The following is a 14,535-nucleotide window of genomic DNA, read 5'->3' as shown; positions in this document are numbered from 1 at the left end:
AAACGTGTTTCCCGACAATGTTTGCTACCCTACAATCCGTCCTGCTCTGTAGTAAAATCAGCGATATTTGACCGTCCTGTTGCTCCCATTGAAATTTATATAGCCTATTTAAAATCTAAAACTTAACATTATCCGTAGCCTGCTGTTGTTACCACTGTCCTGTTTGAAATGTAATGAGAGAAACTGGTTATTTTGTCATATGTGCATGTGCCGATATTGAACCCAAGGTACTAACTAGCTAACTGACTGGATGCCCATTAACCTTATAACTCCTGTTGTGTGTGTGTGTGTGTGTGTGTGTACAGAGAGGTAGCCAGGTTCATAATGGATATGAGGAAGTTTTTTCAAAAACAGGAGCCACATTCAGGTAAAAGTGTAAGATCAAATGATCCATCAATCAAGAATAATGTTGGATCAGTGTTTCAATATTTATATCCTTTATTAGATGTACATGTGGTTTGGTTATTTGCCTTTTGGTTGAAAGTACACTGAGAGAGGACTTTTTTATTAGTGCTTCTAATAGTATTTTTTTTAATCTAATTGAGTACAATCTATTTGTGTATGATTGTCAGTCCAAAGAAAGAGAGAGGAAAGAGGGGAACCTGAGGAGAAAGTACAAGGTCAGGAAGAACCAGGTAAGGAAACAGACAGGGAATAGTGACAGCAAAACAGAAACTGTTAAACTGGCAAAGAAAAAAAACAACAACTAATTTTACTCATAAAATTAGTAAGTTGTGTTCTCCCTATATTAAAGCTGCTATACAGAATCTGCAAAACAAACTGGGTTGTCAGCCCTGGCACTGCATTACCATATTGAAATTCAGTCAGAGGAAGTCACGGTTGCCAAAAACTTTTTGAAGCTCAAGAGTGAGGCTGGTGCCATTCCAGATATGTTAACATTGTACAATTTTCTGGATAATCAGATCTTCCCCACACTGAAAACTGTTATTCAGGTTGCCCTAACAAACCCAGTTAGTAGCTGTAGCTGTGAAAGGTCTTTTAGTGTCTTGAGTCAGCTCCATACCTGGCTGAGAAGGACCATGGGTCAAAGCAGACTACAGCACCTGGCTGTGATGTCAGTTGAGAAAGAGATGCTTGAGAGACTTGACCACCAAAATGTGATAGACAGATTTACCAACCTCAAGGTGAGGTGACATAGGTTAAAAGAAAAGAAAAACTCTGCAGAGCCATAGTAGTATCTGCAGTAAAGATCTTTTCATACATTGTATACATTGTACCATAGGTACCATAGGCCAAGGTGTCTCCATTTTTCTATTTTTTTAATAATATTTTGTACATTTCAAGGACTCTTCTATTTTTGGAGTGTATTTTTATGTATCTGTATTATATTATACATACACATTAAAAGTGAATCTCTGTCCAAAAAATGCACTCAGTTTACTTTTTACTCACTGTGAGCATCATTCATTATTCTCCCGCAGTAATTAAGGTTAAGATATGTTTGGGTGTTTTTTTTAAAATTCCAATCCATTCTTCTTTGGCAGTAGTAGTCTTTAGCAGCATTTAAATAACCTTTATCAGATTTGATGGTTTTGTTACAGACTTTTCAAAAAAGTGTTTTGCTTTTCTTTCACAAATGTGGGGATTAAATTGTGTTAAAATGTACAAAACAGTGATGTCATGTTTTGTGACGAGGACCCAGGCACAGAGAGACTTGATGAATTTAAGAATCTTATGATTTAATAAAGAAATTTGCAGACTTGCACAGAGAGGGTAAAATTATGATGACTGATAATGGAGATGAAGAAAACAGATGATGAGGACAGGGAGGAACATGGGTTTAAATGCACCAAGGAGACAGTCAGAGGGAACTCGGGACAACTGGAAACATTTAAGGATGCAGGGACTTACAGAGACAGGGAAGACGTCTCATTATGACGAGTAAAGTTTACCTTGACTCCTTGCCTGGATGGGCAGCTCTCTGGGTGCTCAGCACCCCCAAAGCTCTGACCCTAGAATCGCCCCTGGTGTGGACTTTATACCAGTTTTCAAATTGTGTCGATAGGCCACGTAAAACCAGAGTTATGATTAAAAAATATGCAATGTTTGGTTTTCTTCCTCAATACTATTGTTGTTCATATTTACTGCGGGAAGAAACGGTAAAAACGGCGTTTTATAAGTAAAACGCTCGAAAGCACTCTCCGCCTGTGAGCTAAGACGAAACCAAAACACTCCACCCTTTCCCATTGGTCGACATGGTACATTTTTCAACCAATTAAAACATGGCATTTAGTTGTTAAGAAAGGGGAGGAAGTTTTAGGAGTGACGATGGTGTTTTGAGATGTGAGAGATTTGCAACATTTAGCGCAAATCTCGTGTAGTTAGTGTGTAGTGTAGTCCAGTGGCGGAGCGTTGGGGTGGCTTACTGGGCTTAAGCCCGGGTTGTTTTTTCAGAAGTTCGGGGTCTTTTGAAGTGTATTTTTTTCATAGTTAGATCTAGGGCTGCACGATTAATCGTTAGAAAATCGCGATCTCGATTCATACTTACGTGCGATCTCATTTCCAAATGACAACGATTTTTAAAAAAAAGAAAAAAGAAAAAAAAGAAAGACGACGACGATTGTACCGCATTTTGATCCGGGACATAACCTGCATGAAAACAAGCGCTCACTCTTCCTGCTCAACAAATGACAAGGGCAGAGCCTTATACCACGTGATACAGAAGCTGTGCCGTGTGATGCTCAAATTGGCAGGAAAGAAACAACGGAGAACACGTCAGGGATGACGAGAAAGTGACAGGAGAAAATCCGTCCTGATCAACCACCCAAACATCAATAACGGGAACCTTATACAGCGCTTCCCTATACACGTCGAACTCCCGCAGGCAGTGGCGGTCCTAGCCTGTTTGGCGCCCTGGGCGAACACTATATGCATATAGTATGCATAGTATGCAGACGGCTACCAAAGAGCCATCATAATTCGTCATACAATGAGAACAGGACAAATCAACAACTGACAATGACTAATTAATATTAAAATCTGTAACAATGTATTGTTTGGAGTTTAGTCTGTTACTGTTACTATTTTTACCATTTCTTCTTGGGGCAACTGTAACCCACATTATTTCCTTAGGGATTAATGTCTTGATGCATTCTCAATCATCCAGGAAAGTAAATCTCCAAAAGTTAGGTCCTGTGAGGTCCTCACAGCCCATTGTTCCTTCAGTGGGCTGGTTTCAGTCATTATGCAAATGTACTGTTTATAAGGTTTGGGGAAACCTGCAGTCAGCTGAGACTGAAGAAGTCACTTGGATGAGTGACGAAACGTTTCTCCCACAAAACGCTACGTCCAGATGAACAGATTCAACTTTTGGAGACTTAGGGATTAATAAAGTATTCTGATTCTGATTGTTTCAGGATGACCTGCCATTATCCAATGACACATCTGTTTACCTGTATCATTTGTTCGTTTCTCCTCCTCTTCTTTTCTCTTTTTTCTAAACTGAGCACCTGATGGCTTTGAACTTTTCTTGTCCATCTTCCATTGGTTTTAATTTTGCACTCCAGTATGAACACCCATCCCTCAACCAGAGGATCACCACGACATAACCTAATAGACCTACACCTTAGTTCACAGATTAACTTTGTCTAGGGTGTATTTCTGGGATTTCACACAACCCAGGATTCAAATCATGAATACATAATGGGCTTGGGCTTTACAACATTATGAATGAAATGTGCTCTATTTTGGACGCAGCAGGTCTCCCTCCCCTTTCGACAGGTTATGTGTGAGACTTTAAATCATCAAACTGTAAATTATAAATTTTAAATTGTTATTGATCCCTTTACCCCGAGTCCTAAAGTGTATATTTATTTTCTTACTCTACTATATTTATTGTTCGTTTATTTGCACTGCTGTAACTGGAGCCTCGTCGTCTCGTCTCTCTATATACTGGACTGTATGTAGCGGAGATGACAATAAAGTTTACTTTGACTTCAGCAGCGCGCAGGCGCACCGAGGGCTCTCGCGCTCAGTTTTCGTGTATAGAATTTCGAAAAAACATCGGTGCAAATTATAAGTCTGTATCATAATGTCCGGTGTTTTCGTGTTTGTTGTTTTGTTTTTATTTTGTTTTATTTTGCGAGTTGGTTATTAGATGCTGCTCCAGCCAGCCAGAGAATCCCCCGCCGCTCCGCCCTCTCCTCCCTGTGCCGCAAGCAGCAGGCGCACCTCGCAAACGGAGGGCGCCCTTGCTCCCAGCAAATGGGCGATAGAAAACCGATCGGTGCCTATGCCATTCCCAATATGCGCTGGCTGCCGTCGGGGCAGCATGGGTACGAGCATTTTTTTTTTTTATTTTTTATTTTTTTTGCCGGTGCCCGTGATGCCGCCCCCCATCACGATGCCGCCCCGGGCAACCGCCCGTGTCGCCCGTATCTAAAACCGCTACTGCCCGCAGGCACAAAGAAATTACGGAGGCTATTACTTATCACCTGACCAAAGATATGGCTCCCATCAACACTGCAAAACGAGGGATTTAAGAAAATGATCAACACCCTAGACCAGGGGTCGGCAACCTGCGGCTCCGGAGCCGCATGCGGATCTTTAGTCCTTCTACGGCTCCGCGTGGTTTGGGGAAATAAATAATTTTTTGTAAGTAATTAGCTAAAGTCTATTTTATTTATGTTAGTTCTTTTTTTAACTCGTAGTTCTAAATTGGAAGATTATTGTGATATTGAAATATAAATATAAAATTATATTCTATTAGTTTTTGATCGATCAAAATAAGCGTCACACTTGCGGAAGCCGATATACCCTTGAAACGCCCGCCAACCCCAGGTAGGCCAATTATGGATCTTCGGATCCACATTATGTCAGCAGCTGTTCTCCAAAAACAAACACGTTCACGCCTCACAGACGACAGCTTACAGTCGTGCGTAAAGATGAAAGTGACTTCGTACAGCCCCGATCGTACAGCAGACGCTGTGCGCAGAGGTTCAGGAGCGGAAGTCCCATTGTAAACATATCACGGCAGACCCGACTATGTTTCCATGAACACGCTTTTCAGCATCTTTTTATTGACCACTTTTCACACACGGTTGCTTTACGCATACAGCCGGTGTTAAAGCTCGCAGCCCGACACACACCAACACAACAGCATAGGTGGCACAGACGTTAAGGCGGCGAGGCGTGATTGCCGGTACCGCTAAGGTGCGTCCGCCTCCCCTGCAGCGGCGCTGCAGTCCACGCCCCGCCACACACATTAATCAGGTAAAATACATACTTAGGCGGAATTTTGCAAAGTTCAAAATGTGTTAATTACATAAATAAAATGTAATTTTCTCTGTAGCACTTCATGCATTTAAGCAACACACCTTAGTTGTTCACACAAAGCATAAAGGTAAAAAAAAACCCAATATATACAGTGTTATGTTCATTTTAGATGTCAAAAAGTATTTGCGGCTCCCAGAGTTTTCTTTTGTGTGGAAATCGCGTCCAAATGGCTCTTTGGGTGTTAAAGGTTGCTGACCCCTGCCCTAGACAAACGCTACACAGTGCCGTCCCGCAGCTATTTTTCTATTGTTGCACTACCTGCTCTATACACTTAGTGTCAAGCAACGGTGGAAACGGAATTTCAAGCAGTACAACATTTTGCGGCAACGACAAAATGTGAGGCATTTATTGTTTTTATGTTTATTTATTGTTTTTATGTTCAGTTTCAACTGTTACGAAGTTGATGTGCAGTTAATAAGTGCTATAAATATTTATATTGGAAAAGAAAATCGTGAGAGAATCGTGATCTCAATTCTAAGCAAAAAAATCGTGATTCTCAGTTTTTGCAAAATCGTGCAGCCTTAGTTAGATCCCTGGCTGACAACTGTATAAAACAAAAACTACACACAATATTCGAAGCACATAGTGCACACTGTGGGAATTTACGACTGTGCGTAAATCCCCCCTAATATTGGTATGATCCGAGCTCAGACACTAAGCGACTGAGGGAGGGGGCGGGGGGAGCTGCTGCCTGCGAGTGCGCTGAGAGAAACGGAGCGAGGCAGACAGAGGAGAGCTTAAGTTCGACCAGGTACCAAAGCAAATCATTCGTACTGTACAAATAATGTAAATATGACGGTGTATCACAAAAGATTGATATCAAATTGATCACTTGACCCATATTACGTTACTTGCTTTTCGAGTGAATCAACAAATGAAAACCCGAACAACAACGATGCTGTTTCTTTAGCTTAGCTTACATGTGTGTTTATTTCATATTTTCATATTCATATTTTCAGTTGTTACCCTCCACGGCTAAATAAATCGGTTTCAGCAATGTACTGATATACAAGAATGGACATAAGGGGCTTCTTTCAAAGAAAAAACTCTGGTAGATGTTATTTTATATATTATGCTTTTTATGTTGTTCAGTATATTTCTATGCAAAACAAGAGGAATTTCAATACACAGCAGTATATTCACAGTTGAAACCAGATATTTACATACACTTTATGGAAAACACAAGAACATTTTTTTTACTGTACAACATCATTTTAGAGTAAACATGTTTTGTTTTGGATAAATAAATGTTGAAATATCTTTTGAATTAGTTAAATGTCAGAATAAAAAGAGGGAGCTGTCTATTTTAATCACTTTCATCAAATTTAGGAGTGCATATACACTAAGTTTATTGTTAATATACACTAAGTTTATTGTTAATTAATAAGAAAACTCCAGACGATTCCATTCTGAGCTGAAGAAGCTTCTGATAGGTCAGTAGAGTCCATGTGAGTAAATTGGTGGCACACCTGTGGATGCATGTAAGGCAAACACAGAGCCTGTTTCTTTGACATGGGAAAATCAAGAGATGTCAACCAAAACACCAGGAAAAACATTGTGGAGCTCCATAAGTGTGGCTCAATTTTAATACAATTTGGTGCCATTTACAATTAAGAAATACAGATAGTTTCTCTATTTACTTTTCTCTATTTACTCTTCAGATAAAAACACAAACACTTTTATAATTGTAACATCAAATCAGACTAAATGTTTATTTTTTTCAAATTGATAAATATAAAAAACATGTTTGTAAGTTAACAAACATGATTTTTATATTTATCAATCTTTATATTTTACATGTTTGTTAACTTACAAACATGTTTTTTATATTTATCAATCTTTATATTTTACATGTTTATTAACTTACAAACATGTTTTTTATATTTATCCATCTTTATATTTTACATGTTTGTTAACTTACAAACATGTTTTTTATATTTATCAATTTGAAAAAAATAAACATTTAGTCTGATTTGATGTTACAATTATAAAAGTGTTTGTGTTTTTATCTGAAAAGTATGTAAATATCTGGTTTCCACTGTATATTTGATGATGTTGGTGTTTGGCTTTATTGTCATCATAGAGAGGGAGAGAAAGGAACAGAGAGGGAGATTGAGAATGAGGACAGAACAGAGATGGAACAAGAGCAGGTGAGACAGACATGTTAGTCCAATGGTTGTTTACCAAAAGTATCACCGTATCATAGGTACTCATGTATCTCGTGCCTAGTGTTTCTTTTTAGGTTTGTTATTTTTCAAATTCAACATTTATTAAGTTATGCAGGCTTGTTTGTACAACAAGGCTAAATCATTATATAAACTTTTCTGAATCTAAATAGTGTACTTTGGTAGAATTAAAAAATAAGTGTAGTGCAGGTCTATGATGATTTTTAGTGCTACTATCATCTAGTTCTGATTCTGGTTCTGTCTTGGAGTCCTAAGGAGTCCTGATTTTGAACTGTTGTAGTCCTGTTTTAATTCCGGATCAGTTCTGGGTCTGGTTGAATTGGGGTTTAGTCCTCGTGTCTTGATACAGCCCCGACTTTGTTCTGCCTTGCTGCTTAATTTAAAAAACTAGTTTAAGGTGTCCTGCATATGTGATATATATTTTTCCCTATATGAAGTCATTCTTTTTTGAACAAAACTCAAAACAGAACCTATTAATCTTTCAGTCATTTCACAGGTCATGAACAAGATTTTTTTTTTTTAAATTTTCATTGTAAGTGGGCTAAAGCAGTTAATTAAAAGTAGTCTAGCAGAAATGTAAATGCTGTAATTTTATTATTTTAATAAACCATGTAACTTGGATGGATTCGACGCTGGCGTGACCACAGTGCACACGTCTAATGTCGCTCACAGTGGTCCACGAGATAGCTCAGGGAGTTTGTGTGTTTGCTCAGACACATGAAAAATTAGAGGGAACTTGTGGCAATAGTATGTACAGTACTCTGGAGAAGATATAAAATGTCAGTGTGTGTGTGCGCGTGTTTTATGTGTATAGATGTTTTAAAATTATTACTCATGATACAACAATGTCCAGATATATCCTGTAGGGACATGAGGAGGAAACAGTGGCAAAAGGAGTTATGTGAGGCTGCTAAAGGCAGTGGATCCTTCATCAGACCACAGGCAACAATAACACATGTACCAGTTGTTGAACTGCAGAGGTATTCAAGTGTAAAAATAATAATGGCAAACAGAATTGCAATGTTTTGGTTCTGTAACATTTTTTATTATTACTCTTTTATGGATTAGGTGCAAGAGTTGTTAAGTGTGGATCATTAAATAATAGATTAATGTAATAGCAAATTGTGCCTCTTTCTCAGATGGACAGGAACAGGAGAGTGATAGATGAGATGAGGAGATGGAAGGAGGAAGAGAAGCAAAGAGTGAGTCACAGGCAGAGCCTGTTTTATTTCCCACAGTATTTTAAATCTGTTGCCTTATGGTTCCAAGCGTTGTCACCAATCTTTGCATTTTATTATTATCTTGTAACACTTGTTTAGTCAGATACCATCTCTCCTATGGACTTTGTAAATCTGCAGTCTCAGATCAACACAATCCTGCCCTTCAGCACTATCAGCAGCAGGAGCAGCAGCAACCTCTGAAAAGCAGCATTGTACCCCATCAGGTAAAACATAGGCTACGTTTACTTTGCATTGTCCCCACCCACTTTTAGTATGGTTTGATATTAGATTTTTGATGAATGTGGGTTGTTGGTATTCATGTGCCCCTTTTTAACTTTGAGCACCCACCCCTTCAAACATCTCTGCATGGCCCTGCCTGTATATATTAACAGAAAGGTGATTATGCTAATTAGTTTAACTGGTGCAGTGTATTTTAGTGCAGCGGTCCCCAAACCCCGGGCCTCGGACCGGTACCGGTCCTTGAGTCGTTTGGTACCGGGCTGCAAGAGTTGAGGCTCAGGTGTGAAATGTATGGTTTTCAGGGTTTTTATCGTTTTTCAGCGTTATTTTGTTATCGCTTTTATCGTTAACTCAGTTTTCCTGGGTCTTTTCACGTGTGTTATGAATAAATCTTCTTTTTTTCGGTACCGGTACTAGTTTTATTTTGTTGTATTTATCCGCAACACCTTAAAGGCAGGTCCGTGAAAATATTGTCGGGCATAAACCGGTCCGTGGCGCAAAAAAGGTTGGGGACCGCTGTTTTAGTGGACTACTTTGCGTTTCTGACATTTTGTCCTGGTCAAAATAGTAGAAAAATGTACAATACAGTACACCCCAGCACTATTAGATTTTTCTAGGGGCCAGGACTCTCCTCTTCGGGTTCTTGGGGGATGTTGCTAACTCCGGGTCCGATAACAGGCACCACACCCATAGTAGGTACGGTGCTTTTCTCGGCTTTAAAAAAAAAAAAAAAGCCATGTGTCGCCAGGTGTTTCATCAGATTCGAGGTGTTACCTCCTTTGCACAGTATCACCTTAAAGCACTTATTGCAGGGTGCTGAGTTTGCATCTTTTGCTGTGAAGTACAGCCAGACTTTTGACCGCTTCGCCTTGGGCAGTTTTAATCTGTAGCTCTGCTCTAAAAGAACGTATGTACCTGGGCCTGCCTACTATCCTTGCAAAGATAAAATGATTGGCTAGAATCTGAAGTATATGACGTCTCAGGAAGAAAAAGCACCGGAATAAAGCACCGAAATGTGCACTGCTTTTCGGTCTGGTTACTACCGTTTATGTCAGAACCAGTGCCATCATGGGACCGGATACCGGTACCCATCCCTAGTAATCAGTAATTGATTTAACTTCAGGGTTCATACGGGTGCTTGAAATCCTTGAAAATACTTGATTTTTAATGTTGTCTTTGCAAGGTTTGAATAGTGCTTGAATTTCAGATGTGGTGCTTAAAAGTGCTTGAAAGTGTAACTGTATTTCATTCACCACAAATAACTATCTCATTGAATAGTTTTCTTATCAGATAGAGAAATAAAGAGAGTCGCAAAATGTAAAAGCAAAATTTCCCCGCCTGGGCTGCCTTGCTCCTCGGTCTGTTTCAACGTGTGACCCCACCTCTCCCTCGGACAGTCAGGTATGAGTGCGCTAACATACCTGTAGGTTGCTGTTTTAATGAGTGTTTGACGGAAAATGACAATGGCGAAGTTTGCGTTCTCTAATCACATGATAGGTGAGTCCTAGTAAATAATTTTCCAGTATGTGTACATTACACATGCTATTTTTTTAAATTATGATTATTATTTTGCTAGCTATCAAACTCGCTGGAGAAAGGATTGAAATGCACTGAGTGTGATGCAGTATGGCAGCGCTATTATGGAATATGCTGTGAACTTAGCTAACATTACTTAGCAGTGATATGAGTGAATTTACTCAAGTGAAAGCTTTAAACATTAGCCAGATACATAACTAGCCACCTTAAGGCTTTCTGAGTAACCCTCTGGAGTTAGAGTCTGAGTCTCCATTTCAACTTGGGTCGAACGTGTGGACTTCAAACTATATACCAGTTTTTAAATTGTGTTGATAGGCCATGTCAAACCTGTTTTTGTTTTGTTTTTTGTTTGTTTTGTTTTTTCTCTGAAAAAAACAGTGGCGTTTACTCCGGCAAGAAACTGTAAAAACGGCGTTTTCTAAGGAGAGTGCTAGCAAACAGGCTTTGCTTGTGAGTAAAAAAAAAGAAAGAAAAAAAACACTCCTTCCTAGGGATGGGTATTGATAAGATTTTCACAATTCCGATTCCATTTTCGATTCTGTTTAACGATTCGATTCTTTATCGATTCTCTTATCGATTCTTTTTTAAAAAGGAGAACACTAAGGTCGATTAACTTTGAACTTTGTTTTATATCTTCTCTTTGAACAAGATAGAAATTTAGGAGTAACATGGCCTTACAAACCCAACAGTGAGATCTTAAGAGATCCACAGCCTACGGCTCTTCAATGGGGTGTCACAGGGTCCCCAGGAAAAAAAATTGTAAATGTAAAATAAATATTCTTCTGTAGCAATAACAAAGTATAACATAAATTATTCTGTAGCAATTACACAAGAATATCCAGTAATGTCCCTGCCTACAATTAAACACATTCACTTACCGAAAATCGGGGGCATCTGCTGTGGCAAATGGGTGCAAGCCTTTGACCACAAACTTAATCACTGCTTGGTGACATTCGTCTATCCTGGCCTGAAAGGAGACGTTAACGGTAGACTGCAGTGAGAACTGCCAGCATCTGAGCGAGGCAGACTCTGTCTCTCTCATCAGGGTCACCTAAATGCAGCGCACAGTAATGGTAGGTTTTGTAATAAGGCAGATCGCGCTAACATAATATGCACTGTTAGTTGATTATTTACCTACCGCATTAACGGGAGAGGACGTGCAAACGTTACCGCTGCTGCTGGGTTGAGATTCACCAGTCCGGAGCGGAATTAAAAACATGACATTCATTTAAGGTTATCGCGTGTTTTGTGAGCAAATGCTTTTCCATATTCGTAGTGTTTCCTCCCTTAAATGAAATATCTACTTTGCAAGTATTGCAAGTTGCCCTGTTTTCATCCGTTCTCGTAAAGTATAACCAAACTTTTGAACGTTTGAGCCAATTAGGCGCCCTGCCAGGTAAATGACGCTCCGCAACGTGGTGACGTCATTCGGGGCGACTGGAATCGATAAGGGAATCGTTTGAAAAATTGCCAAACAATTCCAAGGAATTGAAACAGTGGGAACCGGTTCCCAACAAGAACCGGTTTTTGATACCCATCCCTACTCCTTCCCTATTGGTGGAAAAACGTACCATGTCGACCAATCAAAAAATGATATGGCGACATGTGGCATTTGGTTGTTTGGGAAGAGGGGGAAGTTTTAGGAGTGACCGGCGAGAGAGAGCGAGTAGCGAGAGAGAGAGAGTGAGTTTGGATATGTGAGAGATTTCTGACGTTTACCGTGTTTGGAGTCTCAAGTTAGTGTGTTGTCTTGTGTAGTTAGTGTGTAGTGTAGTTGTTGTTTTGTTTTATGTGTCAATTCTACTAGTGAATGTCACAGTTGCTGCCTTAAAGCCACCAAAGGCAGATTGCAGTGTAAACGCTGAGTGACACACCTGCTGTCAGACCTGCATGATTTATCCCTGTTCTGTTCTCATCTGTGTTATAGTGGACACAAGCTTTTTTTTGGAGTTGTATAAATAATTTGTGTGCCTTCTTATTTGATGCAGAACACCTCATTGTTCTGTAAATAGTTTGAAATGGTTATATAAAAAAAGTCTGAGCCTTGGCTGCATTTTTAGGTAAATGGTACCATATAACTTTGTTGTTTGCAAAACTTGTGCATATTTTTTAACAATGTACAATTTCTGTCTGCATTTCAAGTTATGAAAATGATTCGTTAAACATGCTTGTAGTTTTTACAGTCAAAAATATCACTTTCTACTCGTATTTTAAATTTTGTCTGAATTTAGATAAATTGTGCTGATACAGTTTGTCAAAATGAAAAAATCACAGATTGGCAAGATAAACAGTTTTTAAAGGTGAAATATAGAGGCCAAATCAAAAGTAGTCCAAAACGGCCAATTATACCCTGCACACCAGAGGGTTAAAGGCTAAAAGCAAAGTTGTCACCAAGTACTGTTTATATTTGTGTGTATTGCTGCAGCTTTTTTGAGTATTAACTTGGTGACTTTGGGTGAAATAATGGTAATGTTAGGGATCGATCCATATGGTCACAAAGAATAGCCACTTGTTTCTGTGCTACCAAAGTTCCCCGGCTTTCATTCAAAATGTGTTTATTGTCAGCACCTACACATTAAACTCCTTAAACATTATAAATGTCTTCAAGCTCACACTGAGGCCTGTGGGGCACTATCAGCCACTGAGACAGTAGACACATTTATATGTGTATTTGTATATGAATATTTCATATTTTAAGGCTGCCTTTTTATTTAAGGGAGATGAACAAAATACATTGGAATTGTACATAATAATATCAGATGATAAATTAAACGGGCTGTTTAAATAGGGTAGATGCTTGTGCATTCTTAAAGTCTTATATTTTGAATTGAACTATGTGATCTGTTCAAAGTCTCTCCCAGTCAGTGCTGTTCTCCATGCCTGTCTGACTGTACATGATGTTATTAGCACAAACACTTTAAAGGTGATCATTTAGGACTTCAGCAATAATAGAGACAGCAATGTAGCTAGCAATAAAACAGTTTTATCTGGAATTAACTTAAAAAAATAAACAAACAAACATCTGTCTCCTATTTTTTGTCACACAGGAAGGAAGCATCAATATCAGATGAGAAGATTTATGTCTTTCTTTTGTGTCCCCCCAACAAGTTGATTTGTTCACATTTTTACATTTTTACATCTTAATTTTTAAGTGACATGTGCATTTTGAGTTTATACACTATGTATATAAGGTGACTGTTCCCTTTAGCAGTATTTTTGTGTGGTGTGTTTTTCTGTCTTAACAAAAGGGGAACAAAGGTGTTTAAGTTCACCTAGAATGATTTGTTTTGATTTTCACATGATCTTACTGAGGTGATTGGAATTGAAACATGCATTCATTTTTTTTTTTTGCTGGAAAAGCGTGAAAAGAGACCTTGAAAGTGCTTAACGTGCTTGAATTTGACCCTGAAAAAGGCGTATGAACCCTGTTTAACTCTGTCCCACATTTAGTTAGCAATACTCTTACTGTTGTGTATACCACCTTCCCTTAGTTGTACACATTTTATTCAAAAATGCATTCTTGAAATGTCAAACACCATTTTGTCCTCACTAGATATAAATTATTCGTTGTTTCCTCTTTTACTGTGAATGGTGCTAGAAGTGTTGCAGTGACATGATAAATGTAGCAATGCAAGGCCTGCCCTTCAGTTTTTCCAAGTAGGTCCCATATACTGAAGCATTGTCGAGTGAGACATGGGCATTACGGAAATGATAATCGTATTCCATGTGTGCATGCAAGCTGCCAGTGCACTTTTCAAACGTGGAATGCACTATTAATTCATTTGAATAGATGTCATGTTGTTAAAACTAGTTGTTGTCAGTTAGGAATGTCATTAAAATATCATTTCTGTTCTTGTAAGGATCTTGTGTCTGAGAGGGATTACTGGACTCACATTAATGCAGACTTGAAGAAAAATGATGCTCGAAAGGAGTCCCTCATCAAAGGATTTTGCATCTGTCTCAATTACAATCGCTGACATCTTGGTGCAGGAGTACATGTTGAGCGTTTTGTGAATAGATTGTGTCTTTGCAACTTTTCAAAATGCATTCAGTTAACC

At 38.8% G+C, this 14,535-nt stretch overlaps 1 long non-coding RNA gene across 1 annotated transcript; it reads left to right on the top strand.

Moving 5' to 3' along the window:
• The first annotated feature begins 8,650 nt into the window (after window positions 1-8,650).
• On the top strand, window positions 8,651-13,817 carry LOC120440870. The gene is made up of 3 exons (XR_005613587.1): window positions 8,651-8,683; window positions 8,801-8,925; window positions 13,525-13,817. It is a non-coding gene; the product is annotated as an uncharacterized LOC120440870 (long non-coding RNA).
• The last annotated feature ends 718 nt before the right edge of the window (window positions 13,818-14,535 follow it).

Source organism: Oreochromis aureus, linkage group 7, assembly GCF_013358895.1.
Source record: "Oreochromis aureus strain Israel breed Guangdong linkage group 7, ZZ_aureus, whole genome shotgun sequence".
In the NCBI taxonomy this organism is placed as follows: domain Eukaryota; kingdom Metazoa; phylum Chordata; class Actinopteri; order Cichliformes; family Cichlidae; genus Oreochromis; species Oreochromis aureus.
The sequence above is the reverse complement of the archived record's forward strand: the minus strand, read 5'-3'. Positions and strand labels throughout refer to the sequence as shown.